The sequence below is a fragment of the Macaca fascicularis genome, chromosome 4, assembly GCF_037993035.2.
Source record: "Macaca fascicularis isolate 582-1 chromosome 4, T2T-MFA8v1.1".
NCBI lineage: Eukaryota > Metazoa > Chordata > Mammalia > Primates > Cercopithecidae > Macaca > Macaca fascicularis.
The window spans coordinates 55,030,303-55,057,981 of record NC_088378.1 but is presented as its reverse complement, the minus strand read 5'-3'; the positions used below and the strand labels follow the sequence as shown (position 1 = coordinate 55,057,981).

The 27,679-nt window shown below is 35.5% G+C and overlaps 1 long non-coding RNA gene across 1 annotated transcript in view; it reads left to right on the top strand.

Moving 5' to 3' along the window:
* The first annotated feature begins 8,867 nt into the window (after positions 1-8,867).
* LOC102116371 (uncharacterized) overlaps positions 8,868-27,679 on the top strand; it is a 321,221-nt gene continuing 302,409 nt past the window's right edge. Inside the window, exon 1 of the long non-coding RNA XR_010586275.2 lies at positions 8,868-8,988. This is a non-coding gene — a long non-coding RNA (uncharacterized lncRNA). The remainder of the gene's footprint in view (positions 8,989-27,679) is intronic.

Here is a 27,679-nt window from a genome sequence, read left to right as displayed (position 1 = left end):
AAATTCATATTAAGAATAGTTCTGTACATAAAACAATGGGACTCTTTACAACTCCAAATATATATTACTTTCATAGGAAAATATGTTAATACTAAGAAGGAAGGAAGGAGGAAAAAGCAGTAAAGGAGAAAGCATGTCAGATCCAGAAACAGGTTCTGTGGCTCTGTTAGGTTCTGCTTAAGGTCATGCATTATCTCGAGAAGGTGCACAGCAGTGAACATTCTGCTGACTCAGAGCAGCCCTTGAGTTCTACCAACCCTGGAAAAGGTAAGTCCAGAGGGGCACATTTCATAACTTTTGCCCTAAAGAGGCTGTGGTGTTCAACATATTTTATTTTATTCACATTGCCAATTGACTCGAGAACATAGTAAATTTTGAAAGTTCTAGTTAAGTACCTTATTTGGTAATGTGGCTATTAATACAGATTGCAACTATGATTCATGCAACGTTTTTAATCTTTTCACAAAACTTCAAAGAAGGCTTTTCCACCGTGTTTCCCATCAAACCCTTAAAACTGCTTTAAAGTTCATATGGAACCAAAAAAGAGCCCGCATCTCCAAGACAATCCTAAGTCAAAAGAACAAAGCTGGAGGCATCACGCTACCTGACTTCAAACTATACTACAAGGCTACAGTAACCAAAACAGCATGGTACTGGTACCAAAACAGAGATATAGAACAATGGAACAGAACAGAGTCCTCAGAAATAATACCACACATCTACAGCCATCTGATCTTTGACAAACCTGAGAGAAACAAGAAATGGGGAAAGGATTCCCTATTTAATAAATGGTGCTGGGAAAATTGGCTAGCCATAAGTAGAAAGCTGAAACTGGATCCTTTCCTTACTCCTTATATGAAAATTAATTCAAGATGGATTAGAGACTTAAATGTTAGACCTAATACCATAAAAACCCTAGAGGAAAACCTAGGTAGTACCATTCAGGACATAGGCATGGGCAAAGACTTCATGTCTAAAACACCAAAAGCAATGGCAGCAAAAGCCAAAATTGACAAATGGGATCTAATTAAACTAAAGAGCTTCTGCACAGCAAAAGAAACTACCATCAGAGTGAACAGGCAACCTACAGAATGGGAGAAAATTTTTGCAATCCACTCATCTGACAAAGGGCTAATATCCAGAACCTACAAAGAACTCAAACAAATTTACAAGAAAAAAACAAACAACCCCATCAAAAAGTGGGCAAAGGATATGAACAGACATTTCGCAAAAGAAGGCATTCATACAGCCAACAGACACATGAAAAAATGCTCATCATCACTGGCCATCAGAGAAATGCAAATCAAAACCACAATGAGATACCATCTCACACCAGTTAGAATGGCGATCATTAAAATGTCAGGAAACAACAGGTGCTGGAGAGGATGTGGAGAAATAGGAACACTTTTACACTGTTGGTGGGATTGTAAACTAGTTCAACCATTATGGAAAACAGTATGGCGATTCCTCAAGGATCTAGAACTAGATGTACCATATGACCCAGCCATCCCATTACTGGGTATATACCCAAAGGATTATAAATCATGCTGCTATAAAGACACATGCACACATATGTTTATTGCGGCACTATTCACAATAGCAAAGACTTGGAATCAACCCAAATGTCCATCAGTGACAGACTGGATTAAGAAAATGTGGCACATATACACCATGGAATACTAGGCAGCCATAAAAAAGGATGAGTTTGTGTCCTTTGTAGGGACATGGATGCAGCTGGAAACCATCATTCTTAGCAAACTATCACAAGAACAGAAAACCAAACACCGCATGTTCTCACTCATAGGTGGGAACTGAACAATGAGATCACTTGGACTCGGGAAGGGGGACATCACACACCAGGGCCTATCATGGGGAGGAGGGAGCAGGGAGGGATTGCAGGGGAGGGATTGCATTGGGAGTTATACCTGATGTAAATGACGAGTTGATGGGTGCTGATGAGTTGATGGGTGCAGCACACCAACATGGCACAAGTATACATATGTAACAAACCTGCACGTTATGCACATGTACCCTAGAACTTAAAGTATAATAATAATAAATAAATAAATAAATAAAAGAAAACATTCCAACTTAAAAAAAAAAGTTAGCCAGTAGATGAATTATTGATTGTTGTTAAAATAAAACACTTTCTTGATATTTGAGAATGTTTTAATGTGAATTTAACCTATGAACCAATGGGTAAACAAATCATTCTGAGTATATAGATGTGTCTTGGAAGCCCAGAATAAAAAATTTAAATGACCACTTATGAATCTGGTATCAGATTTCTGATAGAAAAGCATTCTCTCCAGAAAAAAAAACCTTAGCCTTCTTTTAGCAAATGATGGCAACATATTGGGAAACACAAAAGGTAATATCTATGTAAAATCATTTAGAAGTGTTCCCTGTGAGGCAATAAAATCACATGTGGAATTTCAATCATCTAGATACTCTGTTGTGAACTGGCATGACCATGGCTTTATATACATGGCATCCTGAAAGAGGAAATTACCTTGTTCATTAGCAAGAGGCTTAGAATGGTCATAACGTTTCTCAACGGTACTTGCATTGGGGGGCTGGGGCTGCTGCAACAAAGTACCACAAACTGGGTGGCATAAACAACAGGAATTTGTCATCTCACAGTTCCAGAGGGTAGAAGCTTGAGATTAAGGTGTGGGTATGGTTGCTTCCTTCTGAGGGCTGGGAGGGAGAATCTGTTCCAGGCGTCTCACCTAGCTTCTGGTGATTTGATGGCAATCTTTGGTGTTTTTGCCTTGAAGATACATCACCCTGATTTCTGCCTTCATATTTACATGACCTTCTTTTTGTGTCTCCTTCATGATTTTCCCTCTGTGCAAATCTGTTTCTGCATCCAGACTTTTCCTTTCTATAAGGACATCAGTCATACTGGATTAGGATCCATCCTTGTGACCTTGTTTTAACTTGATTATTTCTATAATGACCCTGTTTCTAAGTAAGGTCATATAGTGGGGTATTAGAGCTTAGGACTTCAATATATCTTATTTGGGGGACACAATTTAACCATAACTCTGCCACTGAGATTTATTCTGCTAATACAGAGCCAATAGCCTGTACCATGCCCTACTTAAGCTCCTTTTCCTCGTTCTTTCCATTTACTCTCCGTTCAGCAAATTTCCTGGATGAATTCGGCCTGCAGAATGAACTGGGGGAGAATGAGGATGGGATTTACATTAGGCAAGAGGCTGAGATGGTGTGAGTGAACTAAAAACTCAAAAAACACATGATTCTGGGTAACTGATACTGAAGCTGTTCCTTGACTCTAATGAAAAGATGGAACCTCTGAAAGTGTTCCCTAGATAAGGAGGTCACACTCCGGATTTGGACCAGCTTGGTAATAACCCAAATCCACCATTTCCTTTGGCAGATTATATTTAACATTTCTGAGTCTCAGTGCCCTAATTTTAAAATGGAAATATTAATATTAATATCCATTTCGTAGGATTGTTTTCAGGATTAAATGGGATAATCTGTTGAAAGAGCTTAGTGCAATGCCAATCACATAATTAGCACTCAATAAATGTTATTCAGTGTTATTACTGTTATTTTATTTTCCTAGTCTTGTTATTTTTGTTGTCCAAAAGAAGACATGAGTTCTCCTTTTAAGGAATTTGTATTTTATGAACTACAACTTGAATATGGATGTAAGAGTCTTTCTCAGTTCTCTTTCCTATTCTCAGTCTTTATTTCTCTCTTCTCTTTATTTTCTCTACCTTGAAAATTTCAGTTTCATCTCTTTCTACCACTTACATTTTCACCTATTGATATATTATTCCTAAATCCTTATCTTTGGTTCCAAATACTTGTATGATATATTTCGTATCCTACTTTGGATCAGAATTCTCTGTCTTTATGCATTTCTAATTATTAGGAGTAAAATGAAATAACCTTTGTATCACTCACAATGCCTAACAGAGTGTCTGACACATAGTAGGTGTGAAACAAATATCTGGGGATAAATATATGAGCTAATGTTTCAGAATTTAAAGTCAATCTAGATGATTCAGGACCCAAAGGGTTTCCCAGACTTAAAGGGAGAAATGATTATTTTTTTTTCATTTCTTCTTTTTTGTTTTGAAAAAACAACTGGTCCTTTTCTCAATTTCATGCGGATTTAGAGGCACAGCCAATTAAGGTGTCTGGTGACCACTCTGGCCATAGGCATGGGTCCATGCCCAGGCTGAGTTATTCACAGATGCCCTTATTTCTGGCACAGTGACTTTTTCTCAGATAGGTGTATGATCTGTTTAGGATTCAGCCATCCTTCCTGAGATTTCTCCATGGAAAAGAAGGGAGAGAAAAAATGAAAGAGAGAGAGAGAGAGAGATTGATTATTATTTAATTGGGGTTGACAATCTGGTATAATATGAAACTGAAATTATCACCAGCTTTGTCTTTATCATACACAAATGACTTGTCTGTAGCTATAGAGAATAAGGTAAACTCTCAGGAAGAAAAGAAGAGTGAGACTTCCATTGAATTCTCTGGATCTGGCTGTGACTGAAACCAGATCTACCCATGGACTTCCCAATTACATGAGCCAATGAATTGCTTTTCATTTTTGCCTAAGCTAATTGTAAGTTAGATTGCTCTCGTTTGCAACAGAGTCTCAATTAATACAAACAATTGGTTTTATTTCTTACTGTCTTTGCTTGAAAGTTCTCATTGAAAGTCATACAAACATAAAGTTAGTTATTTTCTCTATGTAGACAAGTAGCAGAATCTTATTCTATGTTTTCTTGCTCCATGGATTTTTAGTGAAACAAACAGAAGGATCTGAATCTAATTTTCAAAGGAAGCCATAATTATACAATTAGTGATGCAAATATTTGTCTTATAGGTTACCTGAATAGGCTTTCATTGTCCTGGGATAAGACATCAATAGGTATTAATAAATACCATGTGTGTATATTGTACTGCAGCAGATTCAGAAGACAGTCTCTTCCCTTAAGGAGCTCACAATCTAGCAGAGGAGATAAAGCATATGCACACAAACAAACAAACAAACAAACAAAAAGCGGAACAGTACAACTATTCAATCAATAATTCATGCTGGACTTAGAAGGGTCTTTAGAACTCTAAAAGGGAAGGGAAGGAGAGGTGTGGAAAAGGGATGAAGAATTTCAGTGGTGATGTGGAATAAATAAAAGCAGAGATGGAAAAGTAAAATGCTTACTTAGAGGCCAGTGATTCATCCATTTGGCTTGGGAAGGGATACCTGCAGAGGAGCAATAGATCCCAAGACTGAACAGTTAGACTGTGGTCAGATTTTTAAAAGCTCGGAATGTCAGGCTAAGGAGTTAGATTTCAGGTTTAAAGGAAGGAGAGTGGCTACAGGTATTTGGGTGGAGTGGGAGCTGCAATGTGACCAAGCTCTCTTGTCTTAGGTGTTTCAGGATATAGGGCTATAGTGATCTGCCCTAGGAACTCTTAAGGCAGAAGCTAAAGCAGGGAGTCATGCCAGGAGCTGTTGAGACACCTAAGGCATGAAGCGATGAGAGCTCAAATGTGGTCAGGCCAAAGAGAAGGGCAGGGTGAAGACACATGAGAGAGGAAACAAATTTGGAAGAATGGACAGAAGCCAAGTCTAGACTGGAGAAGGAAGATGAGGCAATGGATTTTGAGCTGGGATGAAAGGTTGAATTTTGTGGGGCAGAATTAGGAAATTTAGGAATTTTACTGTTTGAACACTGCTGTAATTTTATATTTATTTATGTTATCATTTGAATAATGTTCTTCTCTTATTATGGACTATACACTCCTTTAATTTGTGGACTATTCCACTATTTGCTATAGTTTTATATCCAACATTTAGCATGGTACCTGAAATATAACAGTGGCTCAATAAATACTTGCTGAATGAATGAATGTTTAGTATGGTATGTAAACTAGCATTCAGTATACACATTAAATTATTAATATATTTATTTGAGCTGAAATTGATATAGTAGTTTGAATCATATTGAAATGTTAAAGCAACTCTGTAAGAAAAGTTATAGAACCAATATTTCCCCAGTTTTATTGAGGTATGATTGACAAAAATTATATTTATTAGGGTATATATTGTGATGTTTTGGTATATGCATACACTAAAAAATGATGACCACAATCACCCCATGTAACATATCCATTACTGTACACTGTTATCATTTTCTTTCTGTGGCAAGAACTTCTGAGTCTACTCTCTTAGCAAATTTCAAGTTTACAGTACATTATTAACTATACTAATTGTGTTATACGGTAGATCCCTGGTACTTATTCATCTTACTGCTAAAAGTTGGCATCCTTTGACCAATATCTCCCCTTTTCCCCTCCTCCAAACTCTCTGGTAACCATCATTCACTTTTTGTTACTGTGAGTTTGACTTTTAAGATTCCACATGTAAATGAGAACATGCAGTATTTGTCTTTCTGTGTCTAGCTTATCTCACCTAGCATAACGCCCTCAAGGTTCATCCCCATTGTTGCAAATGACATTCTATAAAATTATACTTTTTAGGCTGAATAATATTCCATTGTATATATGTACCACATTTTCTTTATTCAAATGTTGACAGACACTAAGTTTGCTTTCATTATTCACTGTTGCAAATAATGCTGCAACGAATATGGGGGGGTGCAGATATCTCTAAGATATTGATTTCATTTCCTTTGGATATATACTCAGAAGTAGGATTGCTGGATGATAGGGTAGTTCTGTTTTTAATTTTTAAGGGAAACCCCCTTACTGTTTTCCATAATGGTAGTTTTCCATAATATTCATACCAATTTACCATCTCCACAGACATCACACAAGTGTTCCTATTTCTCTACATCCTTGCCAACACACTTTTTTCTTTTGACTTTTTGATAACAGCCACCCTAACAAGTGTGAGATAATATCTCATTATGGTTTTGATTTGCATTTCCCTGATGATGAGTGATGTCAAGCTTCTTTTCATGCACTTGTCGGTCATTTGTATGTCTTTGGAGAAATGTCAATTCAGTTACTTTGCCCATTTTTGAAGTGGGTTATTTGACTTTTGGCTATTAAATTATATGAGTTCCTTATATTTCTGGATAGGAGCCTTGTATGAGCTGTAGGGTTTGCAGATATTTTCTCCCATTCTGTAGGTTACCATTTTCTTCTGATGATTGTTTGCTATGCAGAAACTTGTTTATTTTTGCTTTTATAGCCTGTGATTTTGGTGTCAAATCCAAATAATCATTGCTGAGACCAATGCGAAGGAGAATTTACCCTATGTTTGTCTTCTAGGAATTTTACAGTTTCACATCTTATGTTTAGGTCTTTAAATCATTTTGTGTTGTTTTTTGTGTATGGTGTAAGAATAATGGGTCTAATTTCATTATTTTGTATGTGGATATCCAGTGAGGTAAACATCATTTACTGAAGAGTTTATCATTTCCCTATTGTACATTGTCATTTGTAACCAATAAAGAAGGAAATGTTTTCAGGTAAATATTTTCTGAATCGCTAAATGTTACACCAACAGCAAAGTTAGTCATCAAAAGTGCTCATTAAGTCAGCCACAGGATTATCATCTGCTTTCTGCTTCAATGAATTCTACATAAAGGAATTCTTGCTCAGTGGAATGATGATGCAATTTTCAATTCTGGTCACAATGAGCAACAGGGAATTCTTTTTAATTTCTGTTTAAACATCATAAACATTTGGAGTTAGCCCTGACTTAAAATGCCAGCTGTGTTCTGAACTAGCTGTGTGACTTCGGGCAAGTCACTTTATCCCTCTGAGCTTCAGTTTTCTTGTCACTTTATCCCTCTGAGCTTCAGTTTTCCTACCTGCAAAACGGGAATAACAGTACCCACCTTCCTGCTTGTATTGTTGTGAGGATTACAGGGGATAATCTATATGAAGTCTTCCGCATGGTGTCTGGCTCATGGCAGATACTGAGTAAATATTTTTCAATTGTTGTTTGTACTTTTATTGCTATCATTATTAACTCAACATGTGTGTTTTTCATAGAAGGGATTATGTCTTAGGCATCTTATACCTAATGTCCAACATGCTGTTGTAACCCTAACACCTAGCTCAAGCGTGTTCACGGAATTGAGCTAATACTAAGATCCTCCTCTTGAGAAGGATGAGAAAAACAAAGGAGCTGTTTAATAAAGAAGTTCAGCCTTTGTAATTATTCAGCCATGTGCTTCTAATTCAGGTTAAAAAAAATTTGAAGGCCAAAGAATCTTTTTAAACATGTCTTACACAGGAAGGTAGATTTAACTATTTAAATGGAGTCACTGACAAACATGTTCTAGTAAAATAATAATGAACTTGTGCAATCAAAAGGTGATCTTTACTATTGCTTTGTTAAAAATAGTCTTCTCATCTAAAGCTGCTTTTATATGTGCAACTTTGTGAGATCTTTTTATAATTCTTGTAATGGAAAAGCTAGAATGACATGTTATTAGGATTTTATCATAATATATAAGGTATAACATTACCCTGACTTATGGAATGACTAAATACGTGGAATAATTAGCTATGTTATAGTGAGATTCTCTTCTTTGTGGATTATGTGAATGCTTTAGAAGGTCAGTAGCATTACTATTTCTATTGGAGAACTTTCATTTTTAAATATATTATAAAAATGACTTTCAATAATGACATAAAATGTAAAACTTTTTTATTACAGGAATTATAAAACATTTTTGCACCAACTATTGTTGTAATTTAGGCTGAAATAATGCCAGTTATTTTGCTACTCTGCTGAAGTCCCCTTTTTTGAGCCTACACTGAACCTGTAATACTTATGGAAAGTGTTACCATAGCAACCTATATTGATGTCACAAGCTCAGGCTTCTGACTTCATTGCATAATGCAGTAGCAACTGGATTTGCAGCAGAAACATTCTGCTACAGAACAAGTGTCTTGGTTCACAGCAAAGAGGACAAAGAAAACAGCAAGTTTTAGGGGGTTGAATCCTGGATTGTGAGTCAGATTGCCTGAGTTCTTATTTTAACCCTGCCTCTCACTTGTTGCCTTGTTTTGAGTAATTGTGTTTACATGTGTGCACTGAGGTTTGAAGCAAGAAAGCTTCCATCTCTAGGATGGACAGAGCAGAGAAAAATTCAGGATATCTAATGTTTTGCATTTGGTAGAGAGCTCAGTAAAGCTAAAACACCCTAAAAATAACTTGACAGGAAAGGAATTACTAATGCTTTGTAGTAGGTATCTAGCTAGCTCACAAAGATAAAAAGGACACTTTGAAATGAAAAAGCATCTGGCTGGATTTTTTATTTTTACTTTTTTGAAATAGTAATGGGTAAAGGACAAGATTAATGTCCTAATCTTAATTTTAGTAAGAATATAGAGAACTTGTACATAAATATGTCACTATACCTATGTATCTATATTAACATAAAGATCTATTTAATGGGTATGCTGCTTCTCATGTTTATACTGTATACATTAAAAAATAAATGTGTTCTAACTGTGTCATATAAATGTTGATTCTCATTAGTAAACAACTGAATACGTGAAATGGCCTTGCTAATTTAAGATGACATTTTAAGCAAATCCTGATGATACATTTCTTAAAAAGACCTTGGCATTGGAGCCTGTAACCTGTTCATTATTTCCATTGGTCTGGCTTCTTGTTAAAGACTGCATTTTAGAATTGAGATGCGAATATTTTGGGATTTGAAAAGGCACTTAAACAAATCAATTTCCACACCAGAAACTAAGGTGAAAACATGATATGTCTTTTTATTTTTATTTTCTCTAAAGTAATAAGGCTAGACATTTTGATAAGGAGAACTATGACCCTTTATAACCTTTCTATTCATATGCTTCAGTCATTCCAAATTATCAGCCAAAATATCACATGCTATAAACATCATTAGCTCAATTCCACGTTGAATAACCCCCATGAAGACACAATTTGTTAAGTCTTAGGAAATTTTTAAGTTACTGTTGAAAATGTAGAGTGAGGTAGAAGTTGGGGGCATATTTTTGAATAAGCACTTAAATGCAATTAAACTCCACATTATAAAAGCACAAGCATTTGCATGAAGTGCAAAAGCATCTTTTAAAAACCAGAATTTAGTGTACAGTGTTTTGTAGAATATATAAGAATGCAAATTAATTATTTCATTGTAGGCATCATGCCTCTCAAATTAGCTAATGTAACCTTTCTTTTATACTAACAAAAACTTGTGTGTTTGTGTGAATTTAATTAAACAGATTTTTATTCACTTTATTGACATGAAAAGGTCCTAAATGTACATAGTAAAGTTTTGTAAAAGAACAGGTTGGACCCCATTTTTTAATTTTCATCTTAAGCAAGAAAGCAATATTGGTAATTTTCTGGACTCTATGTAGTCCATGTGCTAAATTCCACCATTTTCTATATACAACTTCTGCGAATAGCAGAGACTAAGCACCCACTGCAAAATCATGAATATCAAGGAATCATACATATAGAAGGAGCTTTAGTTTCCAAACTGAGATCTGATAGATTTAAGTAACTTTCCAAAACTTAATTGGTAGAAGAATCCATACCTCAGCCAAGTACTTGTTCTGTCACATTAGACTGTCTGGATCCTTCTGGACAGCTTCTATCCAGAATCACCTCCTTGACTAATCTTGAAATTTCTATACTGTCCATTTCTTGAGATCTGTTCTTTTAGCTAAGTTTGTAACTATAAACTAAATTTGGCTATTGATAGTTATTCAGTTAAATTTATTCAACATTTTGAAGTGTCTATGTGTGCAGAGTTTTATAGTATATAAAAACAGCATGAGAGTATTTATAAAACTCTGGTGGGGTGATATTACTTTGAAAAGTAAATCAACAGAAAACAAAATCAGATGCACAGTAATGCTGTCAAAATCATATACACAAGAGTTAAGGGAATTCCAGGAAAGGAAATAATCAGAGGCAATGAGACCATGGACTTAGCCAAAGAACATTTCTTAGTGGTGTAATATTTCTTACATTTTAAACCTTCTTCTGTCCTGTCTCTCTATTGCTCCCCCTCTCACCCTCACTGGTGTTTTTTGTTTGTTTGTTTGTTTCATCATACAAGTAATCCGTGTTTATTGTTGAAACATTAGGTAGAGGAGTTGAGCAAAAATAAAAGGATAATTCTGTGATCAAGAGATTATCTACAGCATCTTCTGCATGTGTTTCCTCAATGTTTTAATCTTACCTGTAGGCTCAAACACTTTTTTTTTTAAAAATGGGAGCATATTCCGCATATTACTTTGTAACTTTTTCTTCTTATATAATGATATTGTGTAACAATCTTTCTGTGATTATAATTAGACATTTATCTGAATTTCAGTTACAGAAAATTCTATATATGGCTGTACCATAATTCATTTAATCATTTTGCTCTTTTTAGACTAGTCAATTCCCAGTTTCTTGCTGACATAATTTATATATAAATTAAAACCTATATGTGGCCAGGCACAGTGGCTGTAATCCCGGCACTTTGGGAGGCCGAGACGGATCACTTGAGGCCAGGAGTTTGAGACCAGCCTGGCCAACCAGTCTCTACTAAAAAAACAAAAAATTAGTTGGGTGTGGTGACATGCACCTGTAGTCTCAGCTACTCTGGTGGCTGAAGCAGGAGAATCATTCGAATTTGGGAGGCAGAGATTGTAGTGAGCCAGGATCATACCACTGCACTCCAGCCTGGGTGACAGAGCAAGACTCCATCTCAAGAAAAACAAACAAACAAAAAACCCCACCTTTATACGACCTTGAACACTTGTTCAATTTTTTATTTAATTGAAAATAATTTTGTTCAAATTTTTTGATATATAATTGACATACACTCAGATGTTTTCTGATTGTAAAACCCTAGAAGGGGAATAGCTGAGTCAAAGGATATAAGTTATTTTAAGAATTTTGATACATGTTGAAAAATTGATTCCTAGAAATACATCAATTGGTAATGTCACAAGAATGAGATGTAGTTCCCTGCTCCCGTGCTACTAGTGGATATTAGTATAATTTTTAAACATGGCAAAGTGCTGGAGAAAATATAGTACTTTATTTATTTATTTATTTTTTGAGACTGAGTCTGGCTCTGTCGCCCAGGCTGGAGTGCAGTGGCCGGATTTCAGCTCACTGCAAGCTCCGCCTCCCGGGTTTACGCCATTCTCCTGCCTCAGCCTCCCGAGTAGCTGGGACCACAGGCGCCCGCCACCTCGCCCGGCTAGTTTTTTGTATTTTTTAGTAGAGATGGGGTTTCACCGTGTTAGCCAGGATGGTCTCCATCCTAACCTCGTGATCCGCCCGTCTCGGCCTCCCAAAGTGCTGGGATTACAGGCTTGAGCCACCGCGCCCGGCCGGTGAAAATATAGTACTTTAATAAAATTTGTGGTGTTTTTGTGAGATCTTCTGATGTGGAACAGCTTTTCCTATTTGAATTTAATTCAATTAAAATTCAAATTTCTTATTTTAATTGACTATGTATATCCTCTGGTTACCTATTGGGTATTGGTCTTTTTTTAATTTGGAAGGGTTACTTTTATAGTAAAGTTATATAATTGATTGCCACATACCATGCTAATTAGTGTTCTAGTTGGCCATTTTTCTTTTAACTATGGCTTTCATTTATTTGTTCCATGTTATTTCATATTTTTTACATACGCAATGTATTAGTGTTCTCTTTTATGGTTTCTTCTTTTGGCGTCAGCCTCCAAAAGATCATATAAATATTGGCTATTTTTTTCACAGCATTGATTTTCTTTTCATTTATTTCTTCTAGAAATTATTTTGACTTAAGAAGTGAGATATATTCAAATATTTATTTGAATATTTTTCCCAGTGTTTTTCCCCACCCTTCTGAAATCCAAAGTTTATATGTAATTTTAAAAATTCTGTTGTGTAATCTAATGTCAGTATCACAATTTTAGATAATAATTAAATAATTGCTTACTTGCTTAATAAAACAATCATTTTATTGTTTAAAGCTTTTTGTATCATACTTATAATAATGTTGTAAAAATAATTATAAAACCTATGCTTTCTCCAATGGGTGTACAAAAAGGGGATATTGCACTAGACTCTTTCCTTTCATTTGCTATTTTAATCCAAGACTCACAATTTTATCTTTGTTGTATCTAGTTGAAATTAATTAATTTTAACTGCTACATTATATTTTTTATTAACTATATAATAATATGTTACCTTATCTTTTCAGGAGGCGTTTGATTCGTTTATTTGTATTCAGTACTTTACACGAATCTAGTAAGATGATTTTATGGTTTTTATTCTTAAACTGTTAGTGAAGTGAATTACACTGGTAGATTTTTCTAATGATAAACAACTTGCAGTTTTGGCATCAACTCAACATAGTATCATTTTATAGACTATGGGGATTCAACTTAGTGATATTTTTATTTAGAATTTTCACATCTGTGGTGTCCAAGGAGATTTTCCTTTCTCATACTATCCCTAGTTTTGATATGAGAATCATACTTGCCTTAAAGGATGAGATGGGAGATGAGATTAGAGCATTCCTTTTTTCTCTTTTTCCCTGGAAAGGAAATTTTGTCTGTTCCTGTATTTATGGTAGAATTTTTTGTAAAGCTGTTGGATTTTGCAGTTGTTCTTGTTGTTTTTATTGTTTGTTTTAGAGAAGTGTGACTCCTTGAATTACGGTGGAATTGCCTGTAAAGCTATGTGAACTTTTGTTGTTCTTATTCTTGTTTGTTTGGGGGAGGGATGGAAGAATACGTAATTTACTGGTTTCAGTTCCTTAGTGGTTATATAAATCCATGTATATATAATTTTGTTTGGAAAATTTCTACTTAGTTTTGTTTGGTAAATTGTATTGTTTCTAGAAATTTGTTTTATTTTTAAGTATTTATTAGTTTTATCTTTTGAATGTCTGAAATATAGTCCTTTTTAATGTTTTATTTGTGTCTTCTCTCTTTTGTCAGTATCACTAAAGAAATTTTTTCAGCCTTTTCAAAAAGTAAAATTTTAGCTTCCCTTACACCTCTTGTTATCGTTTGCTGTCTAATAAAGTAGGCAAAAGCTGAGTAGCTTAAAATAATCATGATTTTATTACAGTTCATGATTTTGTGGGTCAGAAATTCAGATAGCGTTTGCCTGGGTCATTCTTTTGCTCCATGTGATATTAACTGGGTTCATCTCGTGGTATTTGCCGGTGGCTAGTCTGATCTGGAGAGCCTAAAATAGCTCTGCTCACATGCTTGGTGCCTTGGTAAGAACAGCTGGAGGGCTGAACTCACCTCGGTGTTTTCTTCTACCCATGCAGCACAGGGTCACTCCACATGTCCTCTCCAACAGAGTAGTCAGACTTCTTATGTTGCAGCCAGTGCTCCAAGAACGTTCTGAGAGACAGAAAGTGTAAGTTGCTGGTTCTCTTAAAGGCTAGACATAGAACTGGCAAAGCATCACTCTGCCATATTTTTTGTCAAAGTAGTCATAGAATGAAGATTCAAGGGAAGGGAAATCATGCCTCTTTCTATTGAGATTAGTAACAAAGAATCGGGGCCATCTTTACTCCATCACATTGATCCCATGTTCTATGAGTTATTCAGGAACAATGTTTTTAAAATTCTAGTCATGTGTATCCTTAACAGTGTTAAGGTCCTTGGGACCTAGGATACATATCCATTAATTGCAGTATATGATTCTAATTTGGATCCTGACTTGAACAAACAAAAATATGAGATAATCAGGGAAATTGAACACTGACTAGCTATTTGAGACTTTTAAAATAAAGATATATGATGATATTTTGGTTATGTTAAAAACAAAAAAGCCTTTCTTACATAAAGTTACAAACAAATATTTATGGATGAATTTGCTTCAGAAAAATATCAGTGGGAGTGAGTATGTAGATCGACTATGAATTGAATAATTGTTGAAGTTAGCTGAAATGTACATTTGCCTTCCATATACTATTTCATCTACTCCTGTAGGTGTTAGAAATTTTCATAAAAAAGTGAAGCATTTATCTTATTGATAATAATTTCTAATTTAATTTCATTGTTGTCAGAAAAAGTAGAATGCACACTTCCTCACTCTCACAAATATACATACACATGTACTTATGTACATACCTATAAATTAAATGAGACTTGCTCCTTTATACCTTAATACATTCAATTATTCAATTTTGGTAAATGTACTATATGTGCTGGAGAAAACTATGAAATCTCTAATCATTTATCTGTCTATATATACATTAAATCAAGTTTGGTAGTCCTAAATTTTCATTTTTTATGTACTTTTTCTGCTTAAACTGTTAGAAAGGTGTGTTTAATCTTCATATTTTTATAATGATGTGTTGATTTCTATAATTCTGGAAATGTTTTGCATTGTGTGTAATTTGAGGTTATCTTTAGCTTCATATTACATGTATAGTTGTTATATTTCATTGAGATTTAAAACTGTAAATAGTATCACTTCTTGCTAATAAACTATTTTATATTAGAAACTATCTTTAGAATATTGATATAGTTTTCCCAGCTTTTGTTGAGTTATTATTTACCTGCTCTATCTTTATTTTTAATTTTTTAATTTTTTTTTAAATTTATTTTTAGTTTTTGTAAGTACATAGTAGGTATATCTATTTAGGGGGTACACAAGGTGTTTTCATACGACATGCAATGTGTAATAATCCCATTATGGAGAATGGAGTATTCGTCCCCTCAAGACATTTATTCTTTGTGTTACAAACAATCCAATTATACTATTTTAATTTTCTTAAAGTGTACAATTAAATTATTAATTAATATAGTCACTCTGTTAAGCATACACAAACCAGTAGCATTTCTATATGCCAATACTGAACAATCTGAAAAAAAATCAAACAAGTAATCCCATTCACAATAGCCACACATAAAATTAAATACCTACGAATTAAAAAAAAAAGGAAAGATCTCCATAATAAAAACTATAAAACACCAATGAAAGGAATTAAAGAATATACCAAAAAATGGAAAAAATATTCCATATTCATGTATTGGAAGAATCAATATTGTTTCATCAAAATGTCCATAGTACCAAAAGCAGGCTGCAGATTAAATGCAAAATACCGATGACATTCTTCACAGAAATTAAAAAAAAATTTTTTAAGTGTATGTGAAACCACAAAAGACCCAGAATAGCCAAAGCTAATCTGAGCAAAAAGAACAAAACTGGAAGAATTATATTACCTGACTTGAAATTACACTACAGAAATAGCTCTATTCTGTTCCATTGTTCTATGTGTCTGTTTTTATGTCAGTACTATGCAGTTTTGGTTACTATACTATAGTATAATTAAGGTTCTTTCTAAGGTAAGGTTCTTTTGTGGTTCCATATAAATTTTAGGATTTTTTTGTTATATTTCTGTGAAGAATGTCGTTGGTATTTTAATAGGGATTACATTGAATCTGCAGATTGTTTTGGGTAGCATGGACACTTAACAATATCTTTCCATTTTTTGAGGTCCACTTCAATTTCTTCCATCAGTGTTTTGTAGTTTTTATTATTGTTATTTTTATTGTAGAGATCTTTCAATTTCAACTCTTTAACTCCTAGGTATTTAACTTTATGTGTGAGTATTGTAACTGGGATTACTTTTTTTGATTTATTTTTCTATGGTTCACTATTGGGATATAGAAATGCTACTAATTTTTGTATGTTTATTTTGTATCCTTCAGCTTTACTGAGCTTGTATATCAGTTCTCATAGGTTTTTGGTGGAGTCTTTAGGTTTCTCCTAATATAAGATCATATCATCTGCAAACAAGGATAAGTTGATGTCTTCCTTTCCAAATTGGATGACCTTTATTTCTTTCTCTTGTCTTAGACTCTCTAGATTTCCAGTATTATGTTGAATAACTGTGGTGAGAATGGACATATATTTAAATCATTTTCTGTCTTATTTTATGTATGTCCCTTAAATAGAGCATATAGTTTAATTTGTTTGGTTAGCTTAAAATTTTTTTTTTTAAGTGACAGGCTTGGTCTATACATATAAATATTGTGATTAGTGACATATTTTTCTTTATTTCTGTGACCTTTCTGTTCGTCCTCTGCTTGTTAATTTTTCTGTTTCACTTACCCTTTTCCTTTCCCTAAGTCTCTCAGATTTTATCTGAAAAGACTAGAAATATCTTTACTCTAAATCTTGAAGACATTTTTTAGTTATAAAATAGTAGATTAAGAATCATTTAAAAAATAATTTCCTGAAGAAGTTATTCCACTTCTAGCTTCCCTGGTTTCTACTGAGAAGTCTGCCTTTATTTTAATTGTCATTCCTTTATAGATGGTCTCTTCTGTCTCATTAGTTTTAAGACTTTCCTTTAAGTTGTGGGATTCTACATTTTTCTACACTATGTGTAGGCATAGATATCCTTCACGTATCTCTCCAGAAACTTTCATCAATTCTAGAAAAATTTCCAGTATAATGTCTTTGAATATTCTTCTTATTCATCCTTTATAGTATTCCTTTCTGAGCACGTCTCATTCGAGTATTCATGTACAATTATCTTTCTTACACATGTTGCGTTTTCTTTTTTCTGTTTATTCTTCCTGTAATTTCTTCAGAGAAATCTGCCAAATTCCTAATTCTCTCTTGAATTATACCTAAACTGCTAGTCACTTCATCTCAAACATTTTATCTTATTTATTTTCATTATATTTTTCATTAGGTCCCTTAAACTTTTTTAGGTCGTTTTAATATTTTTTAGGAATACAGAGTTGTTGAACACATGGAATCATATATTGCTTTTTAGATTGGAAGTTCATAAATTGTGTTCTGAAAAAGAAGAATTCAGGTTGAATTTCTATTGAAAAGGATTAAATGAGTTTAATATTGGCTTGATGGGGAGGGAAAACATTTAGTATTACATTTATCCACAAGGTAAAAATTATCACTTTTTTCATAGAAAACTAAATGATTTGATGAAAACTATTAGAGAATGGCAATTATGAATAATATGAATGCAGTTAGGAAGAGACTAAGATTAGAGAAACCAGGTTAGAAATGCTTTTTCTATTAACTAGGTATGGCCAAAGGGCTGAATTGATCTGGAAAGGAAAGCTACTCTCTAAGGGACTTAAGTGTTGGTAGCATTTAAGGAGTTAAAGGTGAGAGAAGGAATCAACATGTCAGTAATAATAATGCTGATGATGTCAACACTACTACTGGGAGTCCAAGAATGTAATCCCTAAAACTTGCTATTTTATGATATATTACATAGGAATATTTTATTTAATATTCTTTTTATGCACTGAGAATAAATATGAAGTTGCTAAGCTTTACAGCCTAAACAAGCTATTTCTATCATTGCGTTCTGTATCCAACACCTCTTATATCCCAATTCACAATCTTTCAGCTTCATGTGTCTTTTGTTTCAACTGCTGCTGCAGTAACCAGCTGTGTGTGGGTTCAGAATGATTTCACTTGGAACTTGACAGTGTCTTACTTTAAGACCATGCCACGTGCTTCTTACCTCTCAATCCAGGACTCCCCTGTTGAAAAGGAAGTTTAAGTAATCTTACTTAGTACCCACAAATGCAGAGTCTGGAATTTCATGGGAATTAAGTCCCAGTGAACAAACTTTGGATTAATGGCTAATAAGATAAATGATAAATACTTTCCCTTTCTTCTCAGCTATCTATGGCCTTGAGGTGCAGTTCATGTGACTTTCCATGGGAGAGTTCTATGACGTGAAGAAGCTTAATTGCTTCTAGTTTAGCAACACTCTCCAATCAACTTCTCCTTTTTCCCTACCTTGTTTCTTTTACACTCACTTTCTGATAAAAAGTAGCAGCACATAAATCTTGACATTATGCTGTGCTTGCTGAGGTACTGAGGCTAAAACACCTGCCCATATCTTAGCCCGTACTGAGGGGATATGGCTATTTCCTTCACATTTTTCAGAAGAGGATTGAATAGGGATGGACATCTAACACAAAGGCTCACACACAATTCAGCAACTAAGCTAATTATTTTACTCGATGTGTACAGGGAGATGGGAGTCTGCTTCTTTAGTTGGTCTCAGTTCCACTTAACTCATGGATTATGAGCATCTAGCTAAATGGAATTTGAATCTATTATATATAACAGATTATTTACATAGAGATTATATATATATTATAATATGATTTTTTGACACAATACAGATCTTAAACTCAAGCCAGCTGGTTCACCCAGGACTCAACCAAAGAATCAGCAATCTCTTCCAATAATGGATGGGAAATGGCCTATGGTGCCCTTACTGAGAGACCGTTCAAGTTTATACCATTCTAAGGGGTTTTTAAGGGTGAATTTGATATGGGAATTTTACTTTTAATTATGACTTTAGAACCAAGATGTTACCTCTATAGAGTACAGAGTTTTGGGACATGAGGAGATCTCTGCCCAAAAGAGTAAATGTTAGAATGGCTTAAGAAGAAAGAGATGTGATACTGAAGTCAATGTTATCATGGATTGCCTTAGCCCTACTTTTCTAGCATTAGGGAAGATAAATAAAGCTACTAAGATGGAAGACACAAAGTTGCTTGAGGACCCCACATTTTTAAGTAGAGGAGTTTCTTTCCCTCCCACTTAACTCCTCATTTCTATAGCCCAGATCTTGTTTAGGTTTCTTCACCTTGTGGTCCAGGGAAAGGCATTTGAATGCCAACCATGTTCCAGGCCCCTGTCTAAATACTTTATGTAGTTTTCCTTATTAAAAATCTGTAACACTGTCAAGAAGTAGTATTATCTCCAATTTACAAATGAAATTGAGGCTCTGAAGTCTAGTTGATTTACTCAGCTAATAAGTGAAGGAGCTAGAGTTGAAAAGTAGGCAAATCTAACAATAAAGCTTGTTCTCTTTCTGACACACAAGACCCTGTCCTTTATGTTGCAGACTCTCTGGTCTTATCAGAGTTTCTTGGGGTTGACTTGGAATGCCCTTTGTAGGAGGCAAGAGAGGTCATTTCTTTCCCCCCTTATATGATAAAATTTTCCTAAGAGTCCTTAAATTATAAAGCTGCCATCATTTCTTTACGGCATTGCCAAAAGTGGAATGAGGTGGTGGGACCAGAAAGGAGGCTAGAGGCCATGCCCTGCAACAGTGGCTCAGCTACACTTCCCTTGATACCTGTTTTGACTTCAGAGTCCTTTGTCTTATGATTTTGGTGGCATTTAGGTAAAGCCTAAATGTGAAAGTGGATGGTTTAGTTTTCCTGATGGAAAGCTTAATTTAGCTCTCCAGTATGTTGCTTGTATCCTGCTTGTAGATATAATTGTTTACTTAATGAGGATGCATCCTTCCTTTCAAAGCACTGCCTTTAAAATGAATTTCCATAGATTTACATAAATTCCCTGGGGATCACTATAATGTGAGCAAAGAAAGAATTGCCCAGCTGTGCACTGATTTAATAGAATTATGACGCTTTAGGGTGTGGACTCTGAAAAATATATCTGGGGGAAATAGTCACTCAAACTGTTGGAGAAATAATTCCTTAAGTGAATTTTCTCTGATTCCAATAGAAGATTTTAGAAGCCAGCATCAACCCAACAATTTTTAAAAAAATTCTTCTTAAGAAAAGCTTGTGAAAATGCTGTTCATTTAAGAAATAATTGGGAAGGGGAACATCACACACCGGGGCCTATCATGGGGAGTGGGGAGGGGGGAGGGATTGCATTGGGAGTTATACCTGATGTAAATGACGAGTTGATGGGTGCTGATAAGTTGATGCACGTTATGCACATGTACCCTAGAACTTAAAGTATAATAATAATTTTAAAAAAGTAAAAAAAAAAAAAAGAAATAATTGGTTTTATTTGAGAATGGATGTTAATATTTTATTATAGCAGTTTTTGGGTAGAGGCATTGATTTTAAAATAGTTTGGTTTAAAATGAAGAGAATTAGCTAATGCCCAATATTTCACCCTGTCAAAACTTGAAACTAGCAGCATCCTCAATACATTTACCCTTAAATGTAACAAGGGTTCCATACCTCATCAGGGCCAGAGTATATTAGTGTTGCTTTCTATGTCCTTCACACCTTAATCCTTGTTGGTGATGTTCAAAAATCCAAGAGGTTATCAGTTTATGGGGATCAAAGGTTTTATCTATTCAACTTCTTTGCATCTTCCTTTAGATGGTGGTGTCTCAAACAATTATGTGGTTTTATACTCTGTGGCTGGTTCTATAGGTCAGTTAGAATAATATAATAACAAGGGTAAGATCTTATGATTCCCTTGGCATTGGAACATAGTACTGTGAATGACATGCTTTTCAAGATAATACCTCATCCTTAGCTAGCTGTCTATAAATGCATATCTTTGGTTTACAGGGACTTACTCAAGAATATGAGTTGATGAATATTAATTTATATTCTGTGTTGGAAAAACAACCACTGATATTGAGTCAATAGGTTCATCTTTGTGTATGAATACATAAATCCATCAATAAATATTTAGCAATATATGGAAAATACTCAGTGGGAGAAGCAGAAAAGGAATAGATATTGTTTTCGTGGCATCAAGGAGTGTTTAGCAGCCATACCAAAAAAAAACAACAATAATAATTCACACATATTGTACATTCATTATGAGCAAGGATTTTTCTTTCATTATTTCATAAAAACTTCAAAGCAACCTTAGGATATAGGCACTCTGATTATCCCATTTTACAGAAGAAAACTGAGGCAAGAGAGGTTAAATTACTTGCTTCACAATTAGTGTGTAGGGTAGCTGGGCTACCAACCTTGACACTTTGACTCCATACCTTATGTTCTTTTTAAAATTCAATTCTTACTTTTTTATGATAAAATATGTGTATCATACCATTTTAACTATTTTTTAGTGTGAATTTCAATGGCATTAAGTACATTCACACTGTTTTGCAAACATCATCACCATTTATCTCCAGAACTTTGCCCATCTTTCCAAATTGAAACGCTGTGTCTATTATGCAATAACTCCTAATTTCCCTCTTCCCTCCAGCTCCTGGCAAACACCATTCTACTTTCTGTCTCTATGAATTTGACTACTCGAGGTACCTCATATAAGTGGAATCATATACTATTTGTCCTTTTGCGTCTGTCTTATTTCACTTAGCATGTCTCCGAAGTTCATCCATGTTATAGCATTTATCAGAACTTCATTCCTTTTTAAGGCATGGATATACTACATTTGTTTATTTGTCCATCAGTGGACCCTTAGGTGTCTTCCACCTTTTGGCTATTGTGAATAATGCCTCTATGAACATGAATGTTTCAATATCTGTTTGAGTCCCTACTTTCAATTCTCTTAGAGGTGTCTGTTTTCTGTTGCTGTAAAAGAATACTATAGACTGGGTAATTTATAAAGAAAAGAAACTTATTTATTATAATTATGGAGACTGGGAAGTCCAAGGGCATGGCACCAGCATCTGCTTGGCTTCTGGTGAGGGCCTTTTTACTCAGTCATAACATGGTAGAGGCAAAAGGACTAGAGAGGATGCAAAAAAGGAGAAAGTCGAGAAAGCCAAGGAAGCTGAGCTTGCATTTATAATAATCCATTCTGTGACAACTAACCCATTTCCTCAAAAATTAAACAAGTCTTTCAAGAAAGACATCAATCTACCTTAAAGACCTGATCACCTCTTAAAGGCTCCATCGCCCATCACTGTCACACTGGCAATTAAATTGCAATGTGAGTTTTGGCAGAAATGAACCACATCCAAAACACAGCAGGACGTATACCCAGAAGTGGAATTGCTGTATCCTATGGTTATTCTGTTACATTTTGGGGGAACTGCCCTACTGTTTTTTATGGTGGCTGGAGCATTTTACATTCTCACTAGTAATGCACAAGGATTCCAAGTAATTTCTCCACATTCTGGCCAAGACTTTTTTGTTTTTATTAATAATTTTCACCCTAATTTGTATCTCATTGTGGCTTTGATTTGTATTTCATTAAGGGTGATTGACTATTTTTAAATCTTCTTTAGAGAAAGGTCTGTTTAAGTCCTTTACTTTTTCTTTAATGGAGTTGTTTTGTTGCTGCTGAGTTGTAAAAATTATTTCTATATTGTGGTTACTAATCCCTTATCAGATACATGATTTATAAATATCTTCTCCCATCCCACGGGTTGTGTCTTCACTCCGTTGATAGTATTCTTTGATGCACAAAATTTTTAATTTTATAAAGTTCAATTTATCTTTTTTTAATTTTCTTGCCTGTGTTCAAACCCTATGCTCTTAACTACTACACTGAAGCATACAATCAAGATTGTAATGTGCGAAATTATTTGATACCAACTATATCTCCTGGTGATGAAATGAGAATGAGGGTCTGTGTTGTCGAGGAATGCAATGAAGAAAGCAATGAAACCTAGTACATTATAGATGTTTTTAGGGCATGTTTCTTGGTGTGAGTTTATTTTTCCATAAGAACTGAAAAAAAAAGTTGATTGAATGGTATGGCATCTCCCTGTCCTTTCTTGTGTATTTCTTGGGCATTTAACAGGGGACGGAAGGGTTAGAGAAGGGGTGGGTTGCCTGGTGGTGAATAGGTATAGCTGTCCATCTCTTAGCTGAAGATACATCATCAGGATGTTTTCTGGTAGAAATTTTATTAAACTGAATTTAAAGTGGTAAAACAAAGCCTCTCTGCAGTCTCATTCACTCCCTGCGACTGGAAGCTCACTTTTCCTTGGAGCTTAACCAAGGCAGAAAGTGAAAGAGAAAAAAACAATCCTTTCTCTTGCCTTTTCTTCTCTGCCTAGAACAGCGCTAAATTCTGTCCCTTGGGTATTATTGGGGCAGAGGAGATAGACAGAGAACTGATCCCATATTGTGCTCCTTCGTCTAAAGAAAGTGTTGTGTAACTTCAGAGTTCTTTGCTTCTAACTACATACCCCGACTTTTGTGTTTTCTTTGCTTATAACTTAGCCTTCTGGTTCTTTTTTTTTTTTTTTTTTTTTAATTTTTGGACTTGGGATACATGGAAATTAAACTTTTTTTTTCCTTTTTCTCCCTATGTTTTTTGTGGATTATTAATTTCACGCCTCAGACTCAGAGGTTAGGCACAGATGCTGTAACAATAACAATTGGCAAAGTAAATAATAAAAAACCTCATCCTTCCCATGTAAGTATAGGAATAAGCCTCAAGTACTCACATTCTAGGCACATGCTTTCTCTAGGCTCTTAACATTCTCTACCTTTAAGGTAACCATAAAAGGGGTTTGCAAATGTAATGGTGATGGCCTCCAAGCTGTCAGGAAGTTTGCAATACAAGGAGCTCTTTTGTAAGCCTCCTGCTAAGCCTCCATAGCCACAATATTAGATGTAATAGTTTCCTCTTCTTGCAATGGCTTGGGTAAGAGGGGTGAAGATTGTGATACTGCTTGATTAAGCAGTGAAGGAGATGAAGATAGGAGAGCATAAGGAGGGTCTTCTAGGCTGACTTGACTGAATGTCATATGATGATCTCCCTCCCAATATAGAGACTCAGTGGTTCAGGTATCGTACTTCCCTGTAAACTCAGGGTTGCAGTGTCCTTGTCATCTATGGACTACAAATGACTTTATTCACCTTCCAAGGTCTACTCTAGCTTGACTTCAATTATCTTACACAAGGGAGCAATGAGGTCTCTGTTCCATACCAAAGGCCAAGAAGAAGATTCATTTTGAAAGATAATTTTTTTTTTTTTTTTTTTGAGATGGAGTCTTGCTGTGTCGCCCAAGCTGGAGTGCAGTGGCCGGATCTCAGCTCATTGCAAGCTCCGCCTCCCGGGTTTTTACGCCATTCTCCTGCCTCAGCCTCCCGAGTAGCTGGGACTACAGGCGCCCACCACCTCGCCCGGCTAGTTTTTTGTATTTTTTAGTAGAGACGGGGTTTCACCGTGTTAGCCAGGATGGTCTCGAACTCCTGACGTCGTGATCCGCCCGTCTCGGCCTCCCAAAGTGCTGGGATTACAGGCTTGAGCCCCCGCGCCCGGCCTGAAAGATAATTTTAATAATACTGTTGTTCATTGTGCTAGATGTTTAATATTTCATTAAATTCATTAAATTCTGAGAACAACTGTAGAAAGATTTTATCATTCCCTTTTCCTAAGGAAATTGAGGCTGGGGAGGGGAAGGGAATTTGCTCACTGTAATTCCACCTGTGGCATGCAAAGCTTGTAGTCTGAGTAGGTCTCCTAGGTTCCACAGCACCTCCTCCTTCCCCTCTTTGCCTCTATCTCTTCCTAATCTTCTCTCTCTGGCCTTTGACTCTTGTTCCTTTTTGGCCTTTGACTCTCATTCCTTTTAAACTGTTGTTATAGATTCCAGAAAACAAAGGAGAAACAGGGATGCCTTATATGGGACTTGTTAACTGAAATTAGAAACAACTACTGCCTTTTGGAGGAGAGAGCTGCTGTTCCTTCAGCATTTTAGAACATAAGGTCGGATACAATCCAGACATTAGTTGATGGTCCTGTCCGCATGATAAATGAATCTAGTACACACTCCATTTGATGTCATTGTTGTTTCACCAACTAGCACAGTTGACTAAGGAAATGTGACATGCAGTTTTCACACTGCTTATGGAAACCACTGGGTGAAAGAATTGCTGCATAGGTGGAGATATGATCATTCAGCTGCAATGAGGGCAATTTGCAAGAGAGAATTGCTCTTGCTCATGCTGAGGCCAATGACAGGCCTTGGATTCTCATTTCATGGCAGAAACGACTTCCTGACACATTTTTTCTTTCTACGGCTCAGTCGTTGGCTTGTTCTTACTTGTTTTTATCAGAATAATGATTTTTTGTAGTGTCGGTTTCATGGCACAATTATTATTCTGCCAAATCCAGTAATCAAGGAAAATTAACAGCATTATGCATTGATTTTTAGAGAGAATAGGTTTATTGTGCTTTATTTATTCTTGAATAGGCTAATTTGATACCCCCCAAAGCCCCAGTAGGGTTAGACAATGCTACTAATATATAGTTATGTATATCTATGTGTATATGTATATATAATGCATATAATACAATAATTTAGAAAATATTGTATTTTCTTAAATTGCATTTTCTTAAATGTAGCATAAATATCAGAGTTCTAATCATTTTTCAAATGATGCTTACAAAATAATAAGAAAAAACTCAACTTTGCCTGTTGAGAATTATAGCAGAGGTGCTTGATAACTTCCCTGGCATCTTGAAAAAGAAATTGTTATAAAAATTTTTTTTCTTGAAAAAAGTTATAACCAGGTAGAAAGTGTTTCACTTAGCAGATGTTATCATGAGCTATTAGCAGATATAAAAAGAACAACCATATCTATTTCTTAGATGGTCATTAAGTCCCAGGAGAGGAGGCAGAGGGCATGTCCTTAAACTGTAAGGTATTTCTAAAGTTAGTGCTTTGGGTGGGGAGCGGACATCACCTTCTTCGTCATCATAACAATAATAGCAAACAGATAGCATACCAAGGTCATAGGCACTATTATGAAGAATTTACATGTCCTAATTCATTTAATCCTCATGGCAACCCAAGGAGGTAGAAACTATTCATTTCCCTACCTTACAGTTGAGGATACTGAACCATGAAGAGGTTAGGTGACTTGCCCATGATTACACAGCTACGCGGGAGAGCCAAGAATAAAACAGCTTGGCACCAGAGTTTATGCTTTTACCCACTACCCTAGACGGCAACATTTATTGAGGTCATATTATATGTCATGTCATGCATTATGCTGGGCATGGTGAGCGGGGAGATAAAACTCATTAAGGGATTTACAGTTTAACACACGTGTATATAATCTGTCTCCTTCCTACCTTGAGAGGTCATTTTAAAAGTTTCTTAAGGTAAGGAAAAAATTTCCCCAACTGCCCGTGATTTATGTGGATTTATGTTAATAAAGAAACACTGCTCTCCATGAATGAAGTGTCACAAGGATGCTCTCAAAGTTAGAATGAAGCCTTAACAACCACTGCACCAATGACCATGTATTGAGTGCTTCCACAAAGTAGGCATTGCACTAAATACTTGTATGTAGTCTCACAGTATACCCACAACTACATAAGCCAGGGCTTTAATTCGAAAGAATCGCCATCTCCAGCCCCACCCCTGCGTTGGTGCTTTTGGGTTGGTTTTGTTGGATGTACTTCTAGGCAGCACTCTTGCAATGTGCCTTGAGTCACAGGGAGGTGAAAGATATCCTCTTGTTGGTTTCACGGTTTCAGCTGGAAGACATCTCTTCTTACATAAAACCCAGAAATCATACCACACACTCAAGATAGTCTGTTTTTATGAATTTTGTAGGGAAAAAAAAAGCCAGCTAATTTCTACACTCCTCTGATCCTGTGATTTTCATGATCACACTTTCCTGCATTTCCTAGTTTCAGTTAGGGCCGAAAACAATGTGCCAAACTGCAGGAGTGTCTATTCTCGGAGTGCTTCCCCCTCTGCAGACAGATAGGAGGTGGCTGTTCGTCTCACCCAGATCCAGAGGCTCATTGGACTTCTTGCCATCTATTAGATGTAGCAGATGTAGATCTAAGCTTACATCTAATAGATCTTGCTATCTAATAGATCTAATAGATCTAGCTATCTAATAGATCTAATAGATCTATTAGATATAATAGATAGCAAGATAATCCCAGCACTTTGGGAGGCCAAGGCAGGCGGATCACTTGAGGTCGGGAGTTCGAGACCAGCCTGGCTAACATGACAAA